The 22,926-nt window shown below is 46.6% G+C and overlaps 1 long non-coding RNA gene and 2 other non-coding genes across 3 annotated transcripts in view; 2 read left to right on the top strand and 1 right to left on the bottom strand.

Moving 5' to 3' along the window:
• Nucleotides 1-7,040: 7,040 nt before the first annotated feature.
• Nucleotides 7,041-7,133, top strand: TRNAY-GUA (transfer RNA tyrosine (anticodon GUA)). The gene is made up of 2 exons: nt 7,041-7,077; nt 7,098-7,133. It is a non-coding gene; the product is annotated as a tRNA-Tyr (tRNA).
• Nucleotides 7,134-9,749: 2,616 nt separating this feature from the next.
• The window catches only part of LOC139050486 (uncharacterized), a 70,403-nt gene continuing 57,226 nt past the window's right edge, over nt 9,750-22,926 (top strand). The window contains exon 1 of the long non-coding RNA XR_011508899.1: nt 9,750-9,810. This is a non-coding gene — a long non-coding RNA (uncharacterized lncRNA). The remainder of the gene's footprint in view (nt 9,811-22,926) is intronic.
• Nucleotides 19,840-19,932, bottom strand: TRNAY-GUA (transfer RNA tyrosine (anticodon GUA)). The gene is made up of 2 exons: nt 19,896-19,932; nt 19,840-19,875 (listed from the first exon to the last, which is right to left on the bottom strand). It is a non-coding gene; the product is annotated as a tRNA-Tyr (tRNA).

Raw genomic sequence — 22,926 nt, 5'->3', positions numbered from 1 at the left:
GGGTAGTGGCGAAATCGGCGCGCGAATACATGAGCAGAGCGTGAAGGCTTTGCATTGAGCAGCCGCCGGAGGCTCTGCTTTGGTGAAGCCCTGGGCTTCCTCCCCTCGAAAAAGCGGCGGACATCCGATGCATGTGTGATTTAGCCACTAACGCGATAACACTGGTGACTTTAAGTTCTGCGAAACTGTGAAAAAATCATGGAGTGACTAGGCGCACGAAAGTACGCGTTTGTGTCTTACGTGATGATTTTCATCTTTCCTTTCCACGAGTCCAACTTTCCCACCGCATTAGTCGTGTTGCTAATCGCCATTCTTCAAGCGCCGATTTACTGCGGCGGGTGACTCGTGTCTCGCTAATTCAGGAGTGACCTGATGGCGCTAGCCCTGCCAGCTCCAACTGCGGTATGGGTTTCCACGAGGCGTGCGTCCACTTTGTTTTGGTTGTCGTGTTGCGTGGTTGTTCAACGCTGAAGTAAATGCCTATATCAGTGTACAAACACATATCAAGTGTACCATCTCCTGGAAGAACGGGCTACCTGTCGACAAGATCATTTTGGGGGGTAGGCCGTGAAAACGAGACGGAAATAGAGTACTTCCCTTTCGGGTCACAATGAATGGGCAAGAAGCATAATTGCGAGTCAGCCTAGTTGGAATATATTCTTCTTGAAACAACTTTTTGAGCACAAAACAAACAGGGACACAGAAAAGGAGCAACGCAAGGAGAAGCGCTTTCACAGACCGCGATAATTGGCACCAGTACTGCGGGATTGTTCAAGCCATAGTTGGGTCAAGTAGAGAGAAGGCCGGAAGAACTAGAAATGAACTGAAGCATAACTGCGAGTCAGCCTAGTTAAAATTAATCTGTTTATTTCTACCAAATGAATCTGCACCATAGAAGTCATCAGGAAAATGCACGGAGGTTAGCCAGGATGCACCCGGCAGGCTACCCTGCACTGGGGAAGGGAAAAGGCAACTGAAAGAGGAGAAGGAAGGGAAGTTCACACTTTTGCACTGGTACGCTCCATTGAATCATTTCGAACTTTCGTCGCTAAAATTTATTCATCAAAACTATAGATTCTTAAACTTACTACCTTGACAAGTGTGTAAAATCTACTCGAGTCTTGGCCAATCCCCGTGAGTGGATATGCGCCAAACTCGTCAAGGACGTCATCATCATCAAGCGCTCATCGCTCACCCAATGAAGGACAACTCAGTGAGGGGACTCAAGGACAACGCTGTCACACAGAGACGCCTTCGCACTGCGTTCCGCGTGGCATGCCTCAATTCTCTCTCGACTAGGCCACCTTGCGGACGTCTGTGTCATCCAGGCAAACCCCTAAACACTGCGCCGCCATCCAGTTACGGCTTAGTTAAGGACAGCGGTCCTGTTTTTGGATGTCCTTCAACAGAGTATAAAGAAACTCTTTGAAATCATCCCTTATGCTGTGCGATACCTGCTGCCGACCTCTGATGATAATGTACTTTCCTACTGTCTTTTTTTTATTTGTCATAGGAAGGCACAGTTTGTATAAAGCGCAAATGATGGACCGCGAACGCCGAACCGTTTTTCCATTCAAGGGTGCATTTGATTCGAATGGGTGTGCCGTGAAAACATGTTTGCGGTAAATGTGATGCTAAACCGGACTGGTACCCCATTTCGGTGAGGCGCTTACCCCCGCTTTCAAAGCGGAACCAGCTGTTCGACCTAAAGCTTGAACAATGCCTCTTCTGTGTGTGTTACTTTCATTGCGCCCGCCATTCTGTGGCTGTGAACAATTGGTGAATGTTTTATTGCGTTACATGCTACTGTAGTAAGTACCATGAAAGAAAAAAATTCCGTATAGCTCAGTTGGTAGAGTGGTGAACTACAGCAATCCCATCCAAAGCGGACATCCATACGTCGCTGGATCGAGTGCCTCCTACAAAATTCACCACACTGAACCGTCTATCATATCAAGCGAATGGTGCAGTCAATGGCTCATGACACTTAATACAACTAAATGTAAAAGTATGCAGGTTTCTCGCCACAGCACTAATCATTGTCCGCGTACTTACCGCCTCAATAATATTCTATTACCATCTGTTGACAGCTATAAATACCTTGGTGTTCACATTTCTTCTAATCTATCGTGGAATACGCATGTAGAATATGTAACTAACAACGCCAATCGCATGCTTGGTTATCTGTGTCGAAACTTTTTTGATGCCCCATCGTCCCTGAAACCTTGGTACGTTCTAAATTAGAGTACGCATGCGCCATATGGGATCCTACTCGGACTACACTCATTCAAACTCTCGAAGCCATTCAGAATCGCGGCGCACGTTTCATCTTGTCGAATTATTCACGTCATTCTAGTGTCACATCTATGAAGAAAACCCTAAACTTGCCTGACCTTTCGTTGCGTCGAAAGTCATCTCGCCTCAGCCTTTTTCATAAAATATATTATTATAACAACGAGATGAAGGACGTTTTGTTTCATCCACCTCATTACATTTCTTCAAGGACCGATCATCGCTTGAAGGTGGGGCTACCTTCTTGTCGCACAAAATTGTGTAACGACTCTTTTGTTCCTAGAACAAGTGTCGCATGGAACCACCTTCCTTCCACAATCGCCAGCATTCCTGATGACCACCAGTTCAAGATCGCTTTACAAGACGCCTTGTAATACTTCTGTTTGTTTGTTTGCTGCACGCCTTGCCAATTCTTTCCCACTCCTTTCTGTAGTGCCTTTGGGCCCTGAAAGTATTTTAAATAAATAAATAAATAAATAAATATAGTGGCGGGTCATTTGCCAATCAGAAAAAGCAGATGGCAACTCACAGTGACGTCGTCACCATTTTCCTGAAGCTGTCCTTGACCCAGATGTTCGTCTTTCAGACAGATACCCATGTTCCGCACTGGTGAAAATTGTACATGCCTACTGCTTTGGTGGAATGTGTTCTTTTCTGTGGCTCAGTCACCGAGGTGGCCCAGGCAATAAAATCAAAGCCTCATGTAGACACTACAATAAGTACGCTTCCTTGTAAATACTAGCCGGCAAAGTGCATTCTGCGGGGGAATGATCTCTACAGAACAAGACCCCAACTTTCGAGGAGCAATTTGATGCGCGAGAGATGTGTAACGCGAACTGGTGCTTGCTAGAAAACAGGGTCTGTTTAGCACGCCTCATTTTAAAGTGTCTGCTGCACCGTTAGTGCATCCTGGTCAACCCAGGTGACCACTCACCTCCACTGAAAAGTAAAAAAGAAAGATTCTTCCCTTGTGAGAACAGCAATTTTCTACCAGCTTGTTTATCATATTTTGAATAAAATTAAGGTTTACTCGCAAAAATAAATTTCTGTGCATGAAAGAGTTTCTCACGCGGGCTTCCCAGTTCGCGAAAACACGCTCAATTACAAAAAAACAATGTCGCATAGAAAGTGCGCAATCACTATTTTCTACTCAAAGACAAACACTGCGACTCAAGAGACACCTTCGCAATGCGGTCCATGGGCCATGCCAAATTTATCCCCTTGCTGCAAAAGATTCTTTTATAAACTTCATAGGGAAACCATAACAGTAAAAACTTGGCTACAGAAAAAGGGTATCTTTGTCTCTTCTGTTAACTCTCGCCTTTGTGATGTGCCAGAGTCAATTGAACATTGTTTTATTAGCTGCAATGATGCCATTCTATATTAGATGTCCTCCAACGGACTTCACAAAAGGATTTTGAGATTAATGCTCATACTATGCGGTACCAGCTACCGACCTCTGATAATAGTGCTTATTTCGATATGTTTTTTCTCATGGCAATGTACAGCTTGTGGAAAACGCGAATAATGGACCGAAACGCCGAAACGGTTGTACTTACAAGGGTACATTTTATCCGAATGACACTACACCTAAAACATGTTTATGATGGTCTCGATATACGACCGGACTGGTACCCCATTTTGGTGAGGTGCTTATCCTTACCACCCTTTTAGAGTGAAACCAACGTTTCTACTCACAGTATGAACCCTGCCTTTTCCATATGTGACTTTCATTGTGCCCTCCATCCCCTGACAATGCGGAACCGGTGAATGTCGGGTTGAATCCTACTGCAATAAATACCATGCAAGAAGTATAACATTTCGGGTGGTGGAGCAGTCTAAACAAGCCGGTAGACGATCCGACGCCGTGCCGTCGATAGCTCAATTGGTAGAGCGGTGGACTGTAGAGGTTTCATCCGAAGCGGACGTCCATAGGCTGTTGGTTCGAATGCGGCTCGACGAAATGAGTATTTTCTTTCTTTTTTTGCTTTTTCGAACCTAATATTCTTGGAGGCTTCTGTTTAATGTAACCATCAAAATCAAACACATTTTCGGAGTACAAACGCAGGCGCTCTGAGTAGAAATGCAGTTGGCCTTTAAATATTAATTTCTTACACATGCGAGTAGGAAGGCAGAGCAGGAACGGCGGTTTAACATTACCACACTTACTTCTAGCGTCAACCAGTTGGACCATGTTGTATATTTCGTTCTTTATCACCGTCCGGCAATATTTGCATGTACTGGTGTGCACTAACAACGCAGAATTAAATTACAGCGGTCGTCATGCTTTTAATCATTGCGTCCGGCGTAATACTTTGCGTAACACATGTCGCAGCAATCAACCGAATCCCCAGCAAACCCTCATCGGCTGAAAAGAAGCTGCGCTGTTCAACGAGCATTTTTATGAAATTCATATCCTGCCCTCCGTGTGGATTCTGCTAAATTTCTCAACGCAGTGCAAACTGACGCAGCCAAGCAGCGTGTATGTAGATGCAATATCTACAAGTCACTATTTCATCCAACCGAGCGTCTCCATTTTCTAGTGCGGGGATAATTGCGGCACAGAATTAGAAGCAGAGTGAGCTGGTCAAAAATTAATCTGAAGCTTGCTTTGCCAAGTCAAGCCAAGTCAATAACTGAGGCTTCATAATCAGGAAGGATGCCGAAACGGAGGCCAGGTGTCACTACCACATTAAAATTCTTGCCACATCTCCCTTTAACGTCATGGATTTTGCAAGCGTCCGCTGGGTTTAGTTAAGTGCCGGTCGATAAGGAATTACTGTCTTTTCAATGTGAAAGAAAAGAGTTTAACCTCGTTTCCTTTTGGGAACGGTTCCACCATGAAAATATCTAAGCATGTGGAAATAACTGAAATTTATAACGTCAAAAAAGATGTCATTAGCACCGCGTAAAATTAAAAAAAAACAATTTAATCGCTTTCTCGCCTTATGCAGCCCATTAAGCCGAACATCTGCAAACGACGTGTGAATCACACGTGGGAAGTGAGAAACACCACCGGGCTGTGCTTCTCCTAACGGAATGCGGGCAAGAAAATCTGGTATCACGTTCTTTTTTTTACCTTGTTTTTCGCAGTTAGAGTTCCACTTTATTGAGCCTACGTTGCTCGAGTGGCCCCAAACAATTGTTTTGTTTTATTCGACTGAGTTTCAATGTTCTATATAGCGTTGAAATTAAAATTCCATGTAACTATTAGAACCTGCTTTCTACAGACTAACTACAACGACGACTAATGACATGGATTACATCACGTTTTATGCGATCTCTTCAAAGCGTGAAAAAATTCTGTGCTGCTTGTGCAGAAAACTGCCACACAGGCCCTTCCCCCTGTACGCTTATACATTGAAAGAAATTTTCCTATTTTAAAGGGTATGCATAGGAAAAAAAGCAATTACCATAAGGAAGAAAGGAATTAAGAAAATTTGAAGTCCCCACAAATCCACTCCTACAATTTGTAATTTTAGTGCCTTTTGTAATTGAGCGTTGTTCATTGAAGATTTAAAAAAGGCGGTAGAAAAAGAACACAGTAATCAAAACAGTAGCTTTAGCAAATTCATCGATCGTATAGCTACATTAATCTAATAACTGCATAGATATGGTCTAACGCCTTGCTTCTTATTGCAGTGAGGATGAGACGATAGATAACTATCACGATAGATAACTATAACGGCGCCATCTTGTGATGGCGCCGTTTCTCTGGATAAAGAGAGCATACTTCAGAAGGACAATTTCACGGTGCTGGATCGAATCTAGCCTTTCTCGACATTCTATATTTGAAACCCTCTCCTCTACGACGTTAGCAAACGAGTGTTGTTGTAGCTGTTGTGAGATTCATTCAATAAATCAGGACGACTTCCTTGCTAAATTCTTGATTTTCTTTAAATTCATTGTCTTCTTTCGATATCCAAAATGTCTCATTGGTGTTTCTTTTCAGATCCGACTAATTGTATTCAAGAGTCATCCTATCATCATCATCATCAGCCTGGTTACACCCACTGCAGGGCAAAGGCCTCTCCCATACTTCTCCAACAACCCCGGTCATGTACTAATCGTGGCCACGTCGTCCCTGCAAACTTCTTAATCTCATCAGCCCACCTAACTTTCTGCCGCCCCCTGCTACGCTTCCCTTCCCTTGGAACCCAGTCCGTAACCCTTAAGAGAAAGAAGTTTAATGACACGGAATGCCGAGAGGTCGGCCTAATGACCATCGGTTATCTTCCCTTCTCATTACATGCCCATGCCCATTTCTTTTTCTTCATTTCAACTAAGATGACATTACCTCGCGTTTGTTCCCTCACCCAATCTGCTCCTTTCTTATCTTTTCACGTAACACCCATCATTCTTCTTTCCATAGCTCGTTGCGTAGTCCTCAATTTAAGTAGAACCCTTTTCGAAAGCCTCCAGGTTTCTGCCCCCAACATCAGTCAGTCATCCTACATTCTTGGTCAATCATCCCAAGTGGTTATGAGCCACTCGTAGAAAAAGAAAGCAAACTCTTGCCATTGTATTACGTTTAATCGTGTGGTTTTAGTAGTTAGCGACAACAGCCTCGATTACAAATGAAGAATGAAGCATAGAAGGCGCGCAATCACTCTTTTCTCCTCAAGGACAAACGCTGCCACTAAAGAGACACCGGCGCACAGCGTTCCACGTTCCAGGCCAGAATTAAACCGTTACTCGGCCACGTTGCTGTGCAGTCCAGACAAGCCGGTAGACGCGTCATCACCATGCCGTCGATAGCTCAGTTGGTAGAGCGGTGGACTGTACAGATTTCATCCGAAGCGGACATCCATAGGTCGCTGGTTCGAATCCGGCTCGACGGACGGACGGACTGTATTTTTTTCATTCTTCATAACCTTGCAGACCTTTGTTTGACGTTGTGTACCAATCAAAATAAATATTCTATTCGCGGCGAACAAACATAGGCGCCTTGAGCAGAAATGCTGTTGCCTGTCGTAACAAATGTTTCAGATAACACACTAAAAATTTTCTAAATATTTGCTGTGGCAGATAGCACAATTCTAGCTCATGAGTTGGTCTATTCGAAGAGGTGGACATTAGGTGCAGAAAATAAATGCAAGAATTAGGTCTTGAACTAATTTCTTTATATCCAAAGTTGCAATTTACTAATTCTAGCCGCGCTGTTCTTAAAGCGGATCCACTTGGAACGAATTCTCACGATGACAACCTTTTCGAGAGGTTGTCATCCAGATACTGTTGTGCTTGAATGCATAAAATGACGTTTTGATAAAAAAGTAACTGGAACGCTAATGCATTTCTACCGCAAAGTTTGGGATTTAATACCTCGAAAATAGAGTCATCCTGAGAAATCATTCCAAGTGGATCAGCCTAGCAAACTCCACGGCTATAAACTGTAATTTGCAATATGGGCCATACGTAATAATTTAAAACTTATTTAGTGAATTTTTGTTAATTATCTATTATGCATTTCAATTTCTAGTGCAAATAGTGTCCCCCAGCTCGAGCTGACTACCTCATTATACGCCACAGGAAACCATTAAGAATTTCTTAAGGTGTTCGCTGAACCTACGTGTGCATGCAACGGAGATGCTGCCAAGGAAAAGAAAACGCCACCGTAGACGCAAGAGGATGACATTGCAATGAAGTTCATCGCATGCATGACGCAGCGTATAAAAACATAAACACACTTCCTACATAACGTAACCTATCATATACATTACTGTAACGACGTATAACATGAACACATTTAGCAATAATGCGAGTGTCCACGTCAGAAAAACAAAAAGAAGTTACTGTCCGCTGACTCCCGGGTTGCGTGGGATCAGCATAACGTCTTTCCGAAATTTCTAAGACGGGAGTATAAATATTACTGACGCCCAACATGGCAGATGGCACACGAGGAGCCTCAAAACGGCCCAGAACACATATCAAATACCGAATTAACCCTAATGGGGTTCGTAGAGTGCCCTTTGCCCCATCGACCTTGAGTGACCGGCGCAAACAAGATCGCCTAGTGCAACGCCTTCAGGATGGACCCAGTGTACTGTTCGCATGCCCTAGTGTGTGCGAATCCCATGGGGACTTAGTTTAGATTGCAGGCATACGCTCCCTGCGAAAACTTTCGTTAAAACTACTGCACCTTTTCCTGCTTAAAGTATTAAGAGAGAATTTGTCGCAGAGAAGAAACTCTGCGACACTTCGCAATATCGAAGTCGAGGAAATTAAACAATTCAAAGAATCATTGAAGTTGCACGAAATAACTCACTAATTTCATTCTTTTCTTATTGAAACCGGTATCCAAAGCATTCACCTCTCATTTATTTTATTTCATTCATTCATTAAGCCATGTATTCATTTCTTTATTTGCATACTCTAAAGGCCTGGAGGTACGATAGAGAGGAGTGGGGAGCATGTAAGCAGTCATTAGCAAACATCTCGAAATTACTCGGCGTCACAGATAACAACGACGAAGGCAGGAAGACGGTTCCTGCCGTCGTCAGTCGATGGTACTAATGCGTGAAAGTAAGCTCTTATGTTGCGTAGCCCTACCAGTACCTGGCCTTCAATTGGTGGTCAGTGCGAGATGAAATGTCATTTGGACGTAGGAATAACTCATCTTAAAGGTCAATTATAGCGCAGTACAGCAGGCCTAGCATCGTCAGCATCAGCTAATCTCTCTCTCTCTTGCTCTTTCTCTCCCTTTCTCTCTCTCTCTCTCTCTCTCTCTCTCTCTCTCTTTACGCTCCCAACAGTACGCTACCCGCTGCCGTAGCTTAGCGGCTATGTCATTGAGCTTCGTGTAATAGGTAGAGCATGCGGGTGCTGTGCTGGGGGAATTGAGTTCCACTCGAACTATCGCGGACACATTACCAGCGTGATTAACATTCCTTCGGAGTTTCTCTCAGTTTATGGCTAGCAATTTAAGGCGTGTCACTCCGTATTTCCACTCCTTCACGCAAGCTTTCGCCTTTGGATATTGACACGCGTACCTGGCTGTGATTTTTCGGGGGACCGCATTTGACCCGCTGTAAAAGTGAAGTTACTGCTCAGCGCAGGACGCGCGAACATTTATGCATAGCAACTTTCTCGAGTGTTACCGTTGAATTTATATGTTGTCAATGTTATCGCCGAACCTTGTGTATTCACACTGTATTCGCGATACGAATAGGTTCACCAGTTCTGCAAGGTGCGCAAGGCACGAGCGATTGTACCCACTGACTATGTATCCGAAAAGACAAGTTGGCCCGTTCGGTATGTGTCATGGGCATGTAGCACTGGGTATCTAAAAAAATAGACAACATGGGCCATTGTAAAGTGGAATTTCCGTGCAATTAACCTTCTTTCAGAACTAGAGGCGCTATTCAGTAAGTCGGCCTGCATCAAACATCCTTTGCGTCAACTTGGTCTTTACTCTTCTTACCTTTCCCTTCGCAGAGTAGCAGGACACACAAAGCTTTTCCTGCCGGCCCCTATGCTTTCTCACATTAGGAATGTTCCCTCATCCCTCTTGGCCTTTAGGTATGTGCGCCATTTTGTTCTTTCTCTGAATAGGTAATTTTTGGAGTAGACTACTTGACCCATTGGGTATGAGCCACTAGTTATGTGCAAGAATAGACAACTTGGGTCACTGAATATGTGCACGTCAGCATGTGTCACTGGGTATGTACCCGAATAGTCCGCTTTGTCCATTCGGTATGTGCAAATGCAAATGTGAAACTAAGTATATGAACGTCCTCCACAATGGGTATGTGCCACTGAGTAGGCACCCCGATAGACAAGCAAAAAAAAAGCCAAGGTGCTACATATCGGCATCATAAAATTTCAGAAGTCAACTACAGAGAAGTGGTAAAGCCAGCATAATGAACAGTCGAGCGTGAAGAAAGTGGTGAAATGAAGCGAATAGGACAATAGCGCGCATTGAGCGTGGATGGTTCAGCAACAAAAAGCTGAAGATGTCCATACCAGAAAATTGAGCGAAATCGACTACATAGAAGGTAAGAACGCAACAAGGCCGTGTGTCTGCATGAACGCCTGCATTGGTTATGACAGGAGCTGCGCCGAATATTCTTTTTAAAGAAAATCATGGAATAACTTAAAGATAAGAGCACACCAGACTAGTAGGACAGGCTCCCAGGATAATTATGGTAATCGCTTTATTAAAGGGTGAAGCGAAATGACCTACTTTTTGTTCGCCAAGTATAAAGCGGAGATGCAAACGCCGTACAAAGGCGCGCGACACTGTGATAGACTGTTAAGTGCGCGAGCTGACGAAGAAGAAGAAGTGTTCGTTTCGGCCCCTCCGCACCGCTAGCTCTCGTCTCTTTGAATCGTCTCTGTGGACACCGCACAACACCACTGAACCCAAAGAGCGACATCTGAGAGCCAGGAGATGGACGTCGTCTTCCCTCAGCGACTGGCCGGCGCCGATCTCCGAACAAGCGAGTCTTTTGACTGCGAGGAAGCCTTTGGTCACGGCCCTTTCCAGACGAGGATGCTCGTTCTCATTCTTCTGGGACTTTTCTCGGTTAATTGCCAAACCGTGGTGATCTCCCTTGTCACAGGTTACATCGACCATTGGTGCAAGCCACTGGCCGGTTTCAACATCTCTGCAGCCGATTGGAAGAATATTGCCATACCAATCGAGGCCGATGGACGCTTCAGCCGCTGCCGTATTTACGAACGATGCAAGCCACCCGCTGACCACATCGACTCCGCTGAGCATCGCAAGAGCGGCGCTGTACTAACCGGGGCCGACAAGTGGTACAGCCGATGCTTCCAGAACACCAGCGACCCACGCGACGTGCCCTGTGAAGAGTGGGACTACGATGTTCGGACGGCCGAGGCCAGTGCGGTGAGCTCTTGGAACATGGTGTGCGAGCAACGCTTGTTTCCGGCCACTCTTGTCGCGCTGCAGAACGCCGGCGCGGTCGTTGCCCTCATCCTGGCCGGAGTCTTCGTTGACTACGTCGGAAGGAGAGCCATGCTCCTGTCCTCAGCCGCAGCGTTAGTGGCCTGCACGGTGTGCACCTTCGCGGCCACAAATTACGTGTGGTACGCTGTGGTGCGCTTCCTTACCGGGGCCAGTGTCTCGGTACACATGATTTTTACCTGCCTCATACCGTTCGAGGTGATGACGCACGCGCACAGGCCGCAGCAATGCCTCCTCCTGGCGGTACTGGGCCTCACGTTATGTGAGGTCTGGAGTGTCATCCTCAAACCGGTGGTCATCGACTGGCGTCTGAAGCAGGTTATGTTCCTGGCCCCGACGGCTCTCCTGCTCCCGGCTTTGTCCACCGCTCGAGAGTCGCCCCGATGGCTCGTCGCGAAAGGAAGAATGGACGCGGCCGAAGCACTCATGATGGAGGCTGCCGAAACCAACAATGTCCCACTTCCTGTCACAGCCTGTCTCGTGGAGAAGCTGAGAGAACAGATCAAGAACAACGCAGATCGCGAAGGTGCGGATATGGAAGAGTTGGTCGACTATCGCTCCCTCCGGCGTCGAGCGTTGGCCATGTTTGCCGTTTGCTTCTCCATGTCTTTTATCTTTTACCTCGGCGCCTTTTCGACAGCGGCGTATAATGAATTTTGGATCCCGTGCTTCACGGTTGTCATCACACTGGCGACGTACGCGGGGATGCACTTCCTGATCACCGGCGTCGCACTCGTCAGAGTGCTGAGCGTGTGCTTCCTCTTGACGGGTTCCATACAATGCGCGCTGAGTGTGGCGGTGGGCGGTGGATACGTCATGATCACAAAGACTTTACTCGTCCTGTCCAAGGGTGTCTCTAACGTAATCCTTGTACACTGTTACACCTACGTCCTGGAACTCTTTCCATCGGCAGTGCGAGCCGGTGTCTTCTGCTGGGCATTTGCCTTCGGGCGTATCGCGGCCATGTGCGCGGCAATGACCCTCGTCCTGAAGCCAGCCGGACACGAAGACCTAGTGTTCGCCGTTGCGGGACTTGTCCTCTTCGTCTCCCTTCTCGTCATCTGCGTCCTGCCACGCACGACAGTGGTGGAAGAAGCACGAATCGTGGCAAGGCGCGCTTCAGACTTCTCCAGGACGTCCATGGATCACATGAAACGAACCCTCGTACAGAGGATATTACGCAAGAAGTCCAAGACCGGAATCCTGGAGAGCTCTAAGTCATCCACCAGGAAGAGCGGGAGGACTGGTGGCAGCAAAAGTCCTGACATTTTTAATGTGTCTCGTCGATTTCAAACCAACCCAATGCTGGAGTGATGCCACCGGGAAATTTGTATGAAATTACTGGGCGCGATATACTGTTCGCGACATCAAAAAGTCGCTTCTTGTGTTATGGTCTGCTGTAATTATGCTTTTAAATGTTCGTTTGCACTCCTAAAATGAAAATCACGAACTTATGTTCTAACTTAATTCCTTTCTGTTTTGACGGCACAGGGTGTTTTTGTGTGTTTCGTGAGTGTTTCTTATATCGGGAAAATATAATTTCATCCTTTGTCTAGCTAAAGCATTGGACCTTTGAAAGCTGATGTGTGTGTTTGACCACGAGGCTACCGAAACATACTTCTGAATTCCGGGCCGCACATTGGGAATGGAAATAAGCATGTTTTTTTTGCATTGTGAATATACATATAAACGCATGCACACATGATATATTGACCACGCGCAGATACATTTACGTACTACCCTGACCAAAATTACATGCATTAGGGATTCCCCGATAAAGGCGACTTTGTTCCTCGGCCTACGAATGTAACTTCAAATTGAAGAATACAGTCCGAACTGATCTCGACAATTGTCGGACTACCATCGCGCCGGAGTTCCCCTAGTAAGTTATATATAAAACTAATGTGCACCGAGCCATTCAATGAGAGAGAGAAACAACTTTATCTAGCCGCCTGCACAATGACACCACGACTAAATGGCGCCGCGACGCGGGACCCGGACGTCTTCAAAGCAGGTGGTCTCTACTCAACTCCAGCGCTTGTTACTCCCGCGGTCGGTCGCCCTGAGGGGGACAGTCCCGTCGGTTTCGCTCGACCTTTGTCTTTCAAGAGCCGCCGAGACCTGCTGGATGGCTCAGGTTTGGATTTCGTGGGCTGCGTCGGAATCGTTGAACTTGTCGAAGTCTGGATGTGCGTCAGGGTGGCCCTCTCCCGCTGGCACACGAAGCACACATCCCTGATATACTTTCGAGTAAAGATGAATCATTAACACTGGGATGGGTAAGGAACCAGTTTGTAATTGTTTGAACAGCACCACCTCCGCTCGGTTCAACCCCGTGTGCGGGGGTGGGAAAGTGCTTCGAGCCAGGCGGTGAAACTGTTTAAGTTCGTTGAACGTCGTCATGTGGTCCTTGGCACTGCACAATGTTGGACGGTCGGTTGCAGTGGCGTGGTTGGTTAGCGCTCGCGCCACTGCGTCTGCCGTCTCGTTGTGGTGATCGTGCTTCTCCGACGCATCGTTGCCCGCGTGCGCCGGGAACCACTTGATTTTACCATACCTATTCTCTCGTTGCAGGTCAGTAGAGCACAAAACGCGCACAGCCTAACCACAAACTTTGCCCCTGGCATAATTCTACTCTGCGCATCGCCAATCCCTCAACACCGTCGGGCACCCGGGGTCGGCAATGGCCAAGGCAATGGCCACCTCCTCCTGACACGCCTCTCGGACCCGTAAGCTCGCCGCTGCCCTCGTCGCGCGCCGGACGACGCCTCGATGACGGTATCTACGAACGCCACGCTGTCTCCCTGGTATTCTGCCGCATCCGCGAACCTTGCGTGCTCGTCCTTTGCGTGAAAGTCGATGATGGCCTTGGCCCTCGCCGCTCTTCTCTCCTTGTTAAACTCCGGGCTCATGTTTCTCGGGATGATCGAGGTCTACCCGAATCCCGCGCCGGGTCCCGTCCGGGACAGGAACGTCGCTACTAGGCTTTTTCGCCCCGGGCGTGAAGCCCAAGTATTGAAGTATGCGCCTGCCGGCTTCGGTCATCAAGAGCCGCTCCAACTGGGCGGTCCGTTGCGCTTCCGCAATTTCTTCGAGGTTATTGTGTACCCCCAAGCTCAGGAGCTTGTTGGTGTTCATACACTTGAATACTCCGAGCTCCGCCTTGTAAGGTCCTCGTTTTAGGGCATTGATCTTATTTTTTTCACACTGCAACCAGTTGTGGATGGCTGCAACGTAGGTGACGTGGCTGATTACGAGTGAGTGCACAAGCCGAATCAAGCTTTGCTCCTTCATGCCGGCATTGTGGTTTGCGACCCGCCTGACGAGACGCATTGCGTTGGTAATCTTGGCTGTGAAGCGGGAAATGGTCTCGCCATTGCCCCGTCACTTGTGCATAATCATGCCGAGCACCCGGAATTAGTCCACCTCCGGGATCAGTTGGCCGTTCCTCGTCACGATCATAATAGCCTCGTAATTCCTCGCTTCGCTCTTGTTAAGTATTCTTGGTAAGTCTTCTTGGATCGCTCTTGTTAAGTGCGCTTGCTCGAACTGCTCACCAAGCAGTTCTGACTTGCTCGGTGAGCAGATCAAACCGAAACCGTTTAGCTGGTCTTCGATCGCGTCGACGGCTTCTTGCAGCGTGCTCTCAGTGTGCAATGCAATGCAATGCTTGCTTCTCATGCAATGAGATGCAATGAAGAAGCCGCGAAGTTCATTTCCAAAGGGTGCAGAAATAAATACCGCAGTTTCGCCCGAAAGACGAAAGGTCGAGACGTCTATACGAAGTTTGGATAGTTGTTCTATCGGTCACATAAATATCCGAGCATTCTTTGTAATTAAATTAACAAGCAGGGTGTCACGTGCATACAGACAAACGTGAACAGAAATCGCTTCGATGACCGCGGACACTCGCTATCAACATGCTGACGTGAGGAATCGCGGCAGCAGCCGCGAGCGAGTTGCCTTTCCTTCTGCATCTCGCTTCAACGCGAGCTAAGCGGCGAGAACACATCGCATATGCATAAAGCCGCCAACCCTCGGAATCCCTAGATAATTTGCCCACCTCAGATGGCTTTCAAGGTAGGGACCATGCGGCCACGCTCCTCCGTGCCATATAGCACCACCACAGGAGTAGAGGCCTCTCTCCCACCTATTCGCGGCGTCCTAGCCTCCCCGCCAGCGGCCAGCGACCCGTACGCGCAGTCCCGATTTCCCCCTTTACCTTCCACAGCTGCGGGAAAGTAGCGTGAGCCATCGCTCCTAGATCACGCCGCCGACTGTGAGCTATTCGGCGAGAACGCACGACCAGCAGCAGCAGCAGACTACCACGGCCCGCAAGAGTGGCGCAGGGAAGGCGGGCGTGGGCTGCAAAGAAAGCTCCGCTTTAAAGGAACTGTGTTTTGTCCAGCCGTATTCGAACTAGCGATATATGAATGTCCCCTCTGGGTACAAGCTCAACAGCCCACTATTCTTCTAGCTTAACGGTCGAAGGAACATCGACCTCCCCTGTAAGCTATTTGGAGAGATCGCTACACTAAACCATATTACATGGGTCCGCCGGAAGGAACCCCCCTCCCCCGACTCTCCCATGACCGCTCCTTCCTCGCCGGGACAAGCCAGAAGGATCAGCTACGGGCCGTGAACAGAGCCGGGGAGGTGGCTGGAAGGCAAGACATGGCAGGCTACCCTCCCCCCTTGAACGACACTTTTGTCGAATAGTTTTACCTACCTACCAACCTGGCAACCAAGTTGAAATTGAAAGCGTAAATAGACAACCAGGAGCCACCAAAAAGAAAGCGAGAGAAACAGAGGCAATGGATTGGATGAAAAAAATGGAAACAACAAGGACCATGGAGATATACAAGAATGCGAAGAAATGAATCAGAAGGCAAAATCCATGCGATAACACCAAGGGAATTCCCTGCCGATTTGAAGCTTGAGGTGGTTTCCTAAGGACAAAAACATGCAGGAGCAAATTTTCGCTACTAGATGAGGCATGTGTAGGCTTCACTGCAAAAATCCAGAGACCACTCAGGACATGCTAATGGAATGCGAAGCAGTTCACCCAATGATACTCGCAGGTAACTTGCACTTTCCGGAAGCGCATGGATTTAAAGTGGAGGGAAGCATCAACCGGTCAGCAGTCTAGATAAGCTAGTGTCGTTAGGAGTATTGGTGCCAAAAAAACCAGGGAAGAAATTGATACGACCAGATCCGTTGCAGGCATAGGTAGTGGTGCAAGGTAGACAGAGAAGTTTTGAAAAAATGGACTAAGAATGAATAGATTACACAAAAATGCTCCAATGGAAAGCGTGTACAGCATACTTTAATAATTCCATTAGGCTACTTGAATATTTGTCAATACCACGTTTCAAAGGGGATCCTGACACGTCATAATCATCAGAGCGTTCAGGTATTTGTAGAGGAAAAACGTTGATATCAAGTCGAGGAAAAGAACTAGGAAGCTTACCGCAGCTATGCGACCGGTATGTTTAGCAACATGGCGACAAAGGCGTCAAGCGGAAAGTCATAGAGGCTTAGATAATGTCATGGGTGACGGCAATGGAAAAGAAACCTGCAGTGAATATTTACCTAAAAAGAAAAAGAGAAATCACAATAGAATAATTTTACGATCACTCAAAGCGAAGCTAATTACTTTCCTAGCGAGATCGGGATGCCTTAGACCACGTAGTTATAAAGCGAGGTACACCAAGAAAGAAGAAGCATGTGCTTGCTGCGGGAAAGCTATTAAAACGATGGAACATGTCTTAGAACGTGCAGATATCTACCCAGCTGTCGGTGTAGGCTCTGTAGGTTTAGACCTCCTCGAAGTCCTTGAGTTCGGGGATAGCTGGAGGAAACCAAACATGTGTGCAATAAGGAATAGTAAGAGGCGATTGGATGTTTGGTGGCAGAAAAGTAGAGACCACAAACAACGGAGGCGTGCGCGCGTGCGTGCGCGTGCGTGCGCGTATTGCTGTGTGCGTGTGTACATGCGCGTGCCTTTGTGTGTGTGTACGTGCGTGTACGTGTGTATGTGCGTGTGTGCGCGTGTGTGAGCGTGTGTGTCTATGCGTGTGCGCGTGTCGCAGAAAATTCGATGTCGGCCTCGGCGGCGTTGTCCGTGAGGGAAAAATCATGCCGAAGCACGCAGGCCCTCCACGTGGCCAAGAGCCGTTAGTGAACTGATTGGATTTCTCAAAGTAAAGTGCGGCAGGAAACTCGTAAAGTACGACTTACACACAACCTACAGACATGATATCGTCGGATATTTATTTGGATATACGAGAAAACACAATTATGTTACGCGGAAGCTCAAACACAACCCCCTTTTCCTGCTGCCGTTTGGGATTTCGCGCCTCTATGCACTACTTCCGGGATCGGCCCACGAAACAGGCCGTGTTACTACCACAAAGCTCGATTTCGTGAGCAGCGTTCGCAGCCTGCGTTTCCCAGTGCACATTATGGTCACGTGACCTGCAGTAGCTGGAAAGAGTTGGAACCAGTCAGGGATCTTCGAACGCTGTCGCGTTCCACTCCTAAAGGCGAAGTTTAAGCCTCCTCCATTTTCTTTCCTCTTTTTATAACCCAAAGAAAAAACAATCGAGTAAATAATTATGTTTTCAAGCTTGAATTCATTTGAGTACAGCCGACAATTAACCATGTTCCTCGCTACTGCGAAACCGTCAAAATGCGTGTCCAGTGCAGCGAGAAATTCTATGACGGAATGTTGCCGCATTACGCCTCAAAACCACGATTTCATTGCCGAAGCGCGGCTTGAAATACTTGACTGCAGAATGATTTTGACCACATAAGGTTCCTTAACGTCCCACTAACGAGCGTCTTTCGCTTCGCCCCCGTTCATCTGCGGTCCCCGCGACGGGGTTCGAACCTGCGACATAGAGCTCACCAGCGCAGTGCCACAGCCGGAAAGCTGCACAGCAACGAGTAGGGCCAATTTGCGAGTGTGAGATCCGCATAACCTTTAGAATAGAAGAAGTATTTTAATTGAAAATGTGGAGAGGTCGGCCGGATAATGGAGCATCTGGCCTGCTACTGTACGTAAGGGAAGGGGAAGAGGGGAAGAAAAAGGGTCACAATGGGGATGATAATGCGAGGAACGAGGTGAAGGACACATTACACAACTGGTATCACAGGCGCGAGTCCAGGCCCGTGTCACCTAGAAAGCGTGAAAATGCACGCATTGTGTCTGTCGTCTGCCAACTCTGTGGCCATACGCCTAGCAAGAGGTCCTTCGACAGTGGTGCGTTGTGTAAATGTCTCAATGCATTTGTTTTTGTCAGTATTCGCGCGCATACTAAGGGCACACCACGAGCACATGGTCTATAGGCTCTACAGCGCCACACACTGAACAGTCCGAGGAGTCTGTCCGTCCAATAATGTGCAAATATTTCTTTAGAATAGAAAAGTTACTTCTAGTGTATGGGCGTACAATAGGAAGGGCCGATGTAGCTGTTTTAAGCACCACAACAGCGAAGTACTTCGGGCACGCTTTGATGAAGTCGCATAAAACTTTATGTAATTGATTTAGTTAGTCGTCGTTATAGTTTGTCCGCATAAAGCAGGCTTGAATATGTGCACGTAATGTCATTCTAGCGCTATATATCCCGTGGAAACTCACGCGAATAAAAAAGAATAATTATTCGTGGCGCTCGGCCGATGCCGGTTCGATAGCTTTATTTTGAAGTTGAACTCTAACTTTTAAAAAATTGGGGGATAAATAATTTTACTGCAAGCAATCCGTTAAGAGAAGCACTACTTGATATGGACTAGCGTGGGATTCGGACACCTTTTGCATCTCTACGGCTTAATGAGGTTGATTATCCGTTGAGTAAATTAATAAACTCTCAGTTTTTAAATTCCGCCGCGCTGATTACATCTTCGTGACATCAGGAATTTCAGTTTATTTCCACCTACTTGGATAAGTGTAGAGGGTAAGAGTTCCCAAGAGGCTGCCAGATTCAGTTATCCTCGCTTACATTGAAAATACAGAGTAGGGATTGTTATTCTCTATCGACTGGCAGTTAATACGGACCCACCGGACGCTTGCAAAACCCAAGACGTCAAAGGGATCTGTGGCGAGAATTGCAATGTGGTGGCGCCATTCCGTTTCGGCATCCTTCCTGTCTTGACAAGCATTAATGACTGACTTGGTTTGACTTTTTATCGCTGGAGCTGAAAACTTCAGATTTATTTTAGGCGAGCTCGCACAGCCTCTTATTCTGCGTCACGTTTACCTCCGCACTGGAAAAAGAGAGATACTCGAATGGAGCAGAATGTGTAAATTGCAACTTGGGCAGTAAGGTAAGTAGTTCAAAACACAATCACTTCACTTGTTAATTACTGTAATGTTCATTTTTTTGCACATAATGCCCGTTTCTTCGAGATGACGAACTCATGAGCTATAATTGTGCCGTATGCCACAGGAAACCTTTACAAAATTTTCAAGCTGTTCTCTGAAACACCTGGTATTACAGGCAACAGCATTTCTGCTCAAAGCTCCTGTGTTTGCTCGACGCGGGCAGATATTTTTTATTGGTACACAACGTCAAAGCAATACCTAGTCTGCAGGATTATCAAGAAAGAAAAAAATAAAGTCCGTCGAGCCGGATTCGAACCAGCGACCTATGGATTTCCGCTTGGGATGAAACCTCTACAGTCCACCGCTCTACCAACTGAGCTATCGACGGCACGGTGTCAGCGCGTCTACCGGCTTGTCTGGACTGCACAGCAACGTGGCCGAGTGACGGGATAATTGAGGCCTGGCGCGTGGAACGCAGTCCGAAGGTTTTTCTTGAGTCGCAACATTTGTCCTTGAGTAGAAAAGAGCGACTGTGCGCCTTCTGTGCGTCTTTCTTCCTTTGTAATCGAGGCTGTTGTCGCGAACTACTAAGTCCACATGACTAAACAAAACATAAACGCGAGTGTTGGTTGAGCTTCTTCTACGAGTGCCTCATACTCACTTTGGATGATTGACGAAGAACATAGGAAGGCTCTTGAATACAATTAGCCGAATCTAAAAAGAAACACTAATGAGAAATTTGGAATATATCAAAAGAAGAGGGTAAATATAGATTTAATTATTCAAGAATGTAGCAAGGAAGTCGTCCTGGTTTATTTATGAACCTTGCAATAGCTGCAACAACATCAGCACGATACTGTCCTAGAGAGGAGGCTTTCAAATACAGAATTTCGCGAAAGACAATACTTGTTCCAGCATCGTGAAATTGTCCCACTGAAGTATGCTTTCTTAATCGAGAGAAATCGCCTCATGACAAGAATTTTGCTATCGACTCATCTTCACGCCAATAAGGAGGAGGGCGCCGGACCAGATCTATGGAGATAATAGATAATATAGATATTCGACAGAAGAACTTGGTAAATATGCGACAATATTGATTACTGTTGTCTACTTCTACTGCTTCTTCTAAATCTTCAGTGAAAAACGCTATATAAAAGAAGCACTAGAATGATAATTTGTAGGAGTGGATTTATCGGTACTTCATACTTTCGTAAATCCTTTTTTCCTGTGGTAGTGGCTATTTAAGAGGTGATTAGATTCTCGCTCAGGATGCCCATCCGTCTCTTTGTCATCAGGTAACTTCCCCGACATTCCAGGTATGTCGTCGATCCGGGTATGTCGTCGATCCGTATTTAGCCTCTTTCACATCAACTTGGACCTTGCTCTTCTTTCTGTTATCGACTCAGAGTAGCAAAGTTTTTGCGGGAGGCCTCTGCTTTTCTCGAATTAGAAATGTTCTCTTCTGTCCCTTGAGCCACTGGGTGTACGTGTCACTGGGTGTGTTGCCTTGTAGACAACTGGGAACAACCTGGGTGAAGGGGTAGTTGCCAAATAAACCACTTAGACCATTCGCTATCATCCTCGGCCTATATTTTTTTTTCGTGTCCACTGCAGGACGAAGGCCTCCCAGCGATCTCCAATTGCTTGCTCTAGCTGATTCCAACTCTCGATTGCAGATTTGCCCATTTCGTCACCTGACCTAATTTTCTGACGTCCTCGACTGCGCTTCCCTTCCCTTGGCACCCATTCAGTTACTCTCTAATGGTCCATTCGTTATCTACCCTGCGCCTTACATGGCCTGCTCAGCTCAATCATTCATTCTGTTAATGTCGACTATAATATCGGCAGTCCCCGTTTGCTGTCTGATTCACACTGTTCCCTTCTGGCTATTAGCGTTGCACCTAAGATTTTTAGTTCCATTGCTCTTTGCGCGGTCCTTAACATTTTCACGACTTTTTTTGTGGGCTTCCAAATTTCTCTCCAATATGCTGGCACCGGTATAATGCAATGATCGCGCGGTTTTTAACGACAGTGTTAAGCTCCCAGTCAGGATTTCATAATGCCTGCCGTATCCACACCAACCCATTTTTCATTCTGTAAATTCTCATGATCAGAAGTTTTAGCAATTAGTAATTCACCAAGGTAAGCATACTCCTGCACAAACTCGATCAAGAGGCTGAGTGGAAATGATGAATTCTTGTTCTCTTGCCAGGCTATTGAACATTACCTTTGTCTTCTGCATACTAATCTTCAACTCCGCGTTTAAATTGTCTTGGTTAACGTACTCAACAATTTGTTGTAGTCCGTCCGCAGTGTTGCTGAACAGGACAATGCCATCTGCAAACCGAAAGTTGCAGAGATATTCAGGTTGACCCTCACTCCTGAGCCATCCAATTATAGTAGCTTGATACTTCTAAGCATGCCATGTAGAACATTGCAGAGATATTGGCTCCTCGCCGGACACCTCTCTTTATAGGTATGTGCAACTGCAAATGTAAAGCTCGACACGTGAACATTCTTGATGAATCCTCCATTATGGGTATGCGCCACTGGGTGGAGTCCCAAATAGCCGCGCAGAAAAACAGACAAATGAAGTCGGCAACATATACTTCAAGAAGTCAGCTACAGACAAGTGAAATAGCTGACACCAAGAACAGCTCAATGTGGAGAAAGGAGTGTAATACACCCAGACTTATACCCAACGTACAAGTGCACACATTGCAACTCTAGAGCCACCCTGGAGCATATCCTATGGGAATGTACGGCTGTAATACAGTATAACAGTGATGCAGCCTCAAACAGCGATATCCTCCGCGCGCGCTGAGAGTCTGCGTTGCTCACCTCGGACTTGCAGCACCAACTCTGGGCAGTCCAGCGAGCCGAGTAAGCCGCCAAGGGCCAACAACCCTTGGCCGAAACCTAGGCACTGTCCAAGCCCACCCCACCATTTCGTAGGGCACTGAATAAAGTTATTTGAATAATTGAAGAAATAAATATATAATTATTTATTTTTTATATATTTAGTTAATAATTCAATGAAATTAACAGAATACGACCATCTGCAGCACGCATTCAGCAATGCGCGTTGAGCTAGAAAAACGGGAACAAAATGTCGTTAACCGAAAATTGAGCAATATGGCTACACTTAATGGAAGAACACGGCAATAAGATAGGTCTCTACATTCCTTCAGTTCGATTCTCGTTAACGTCGACATCATTCCTCGTAGTATTTCCGTTGGATGTTTTTTAAGAGAGTCATGAAACACCGTTTAGATGGCAGCAACCCGTACGGGCATTAGTAGTCCAAACTTTGTAATCGCATCAATAAAGGTTAAGATTTGATTACCAATATTTGTTGGCAAAACAGTAACCAAAAAAGCTG

Source organism: Dermacentor albipictus, chromosome 10, assembly GCF_038994185.2.
Source record: "Dermacentor albipictus isolate Rhodes 1998 colony chromosome 10, USDA_Dalb.pri_finalv2, whole genome shotgun sequence".
Taxonomy (NCBI): Eukaryota; Metazoa; Arthropoda; class Arachnida; order Ixodida; family Ixodidae; genus Dermacentor; species Dermacentor albipictus.
This window is presented reverse-complemented; position numbering and strand designations above follow the sequence as displayed.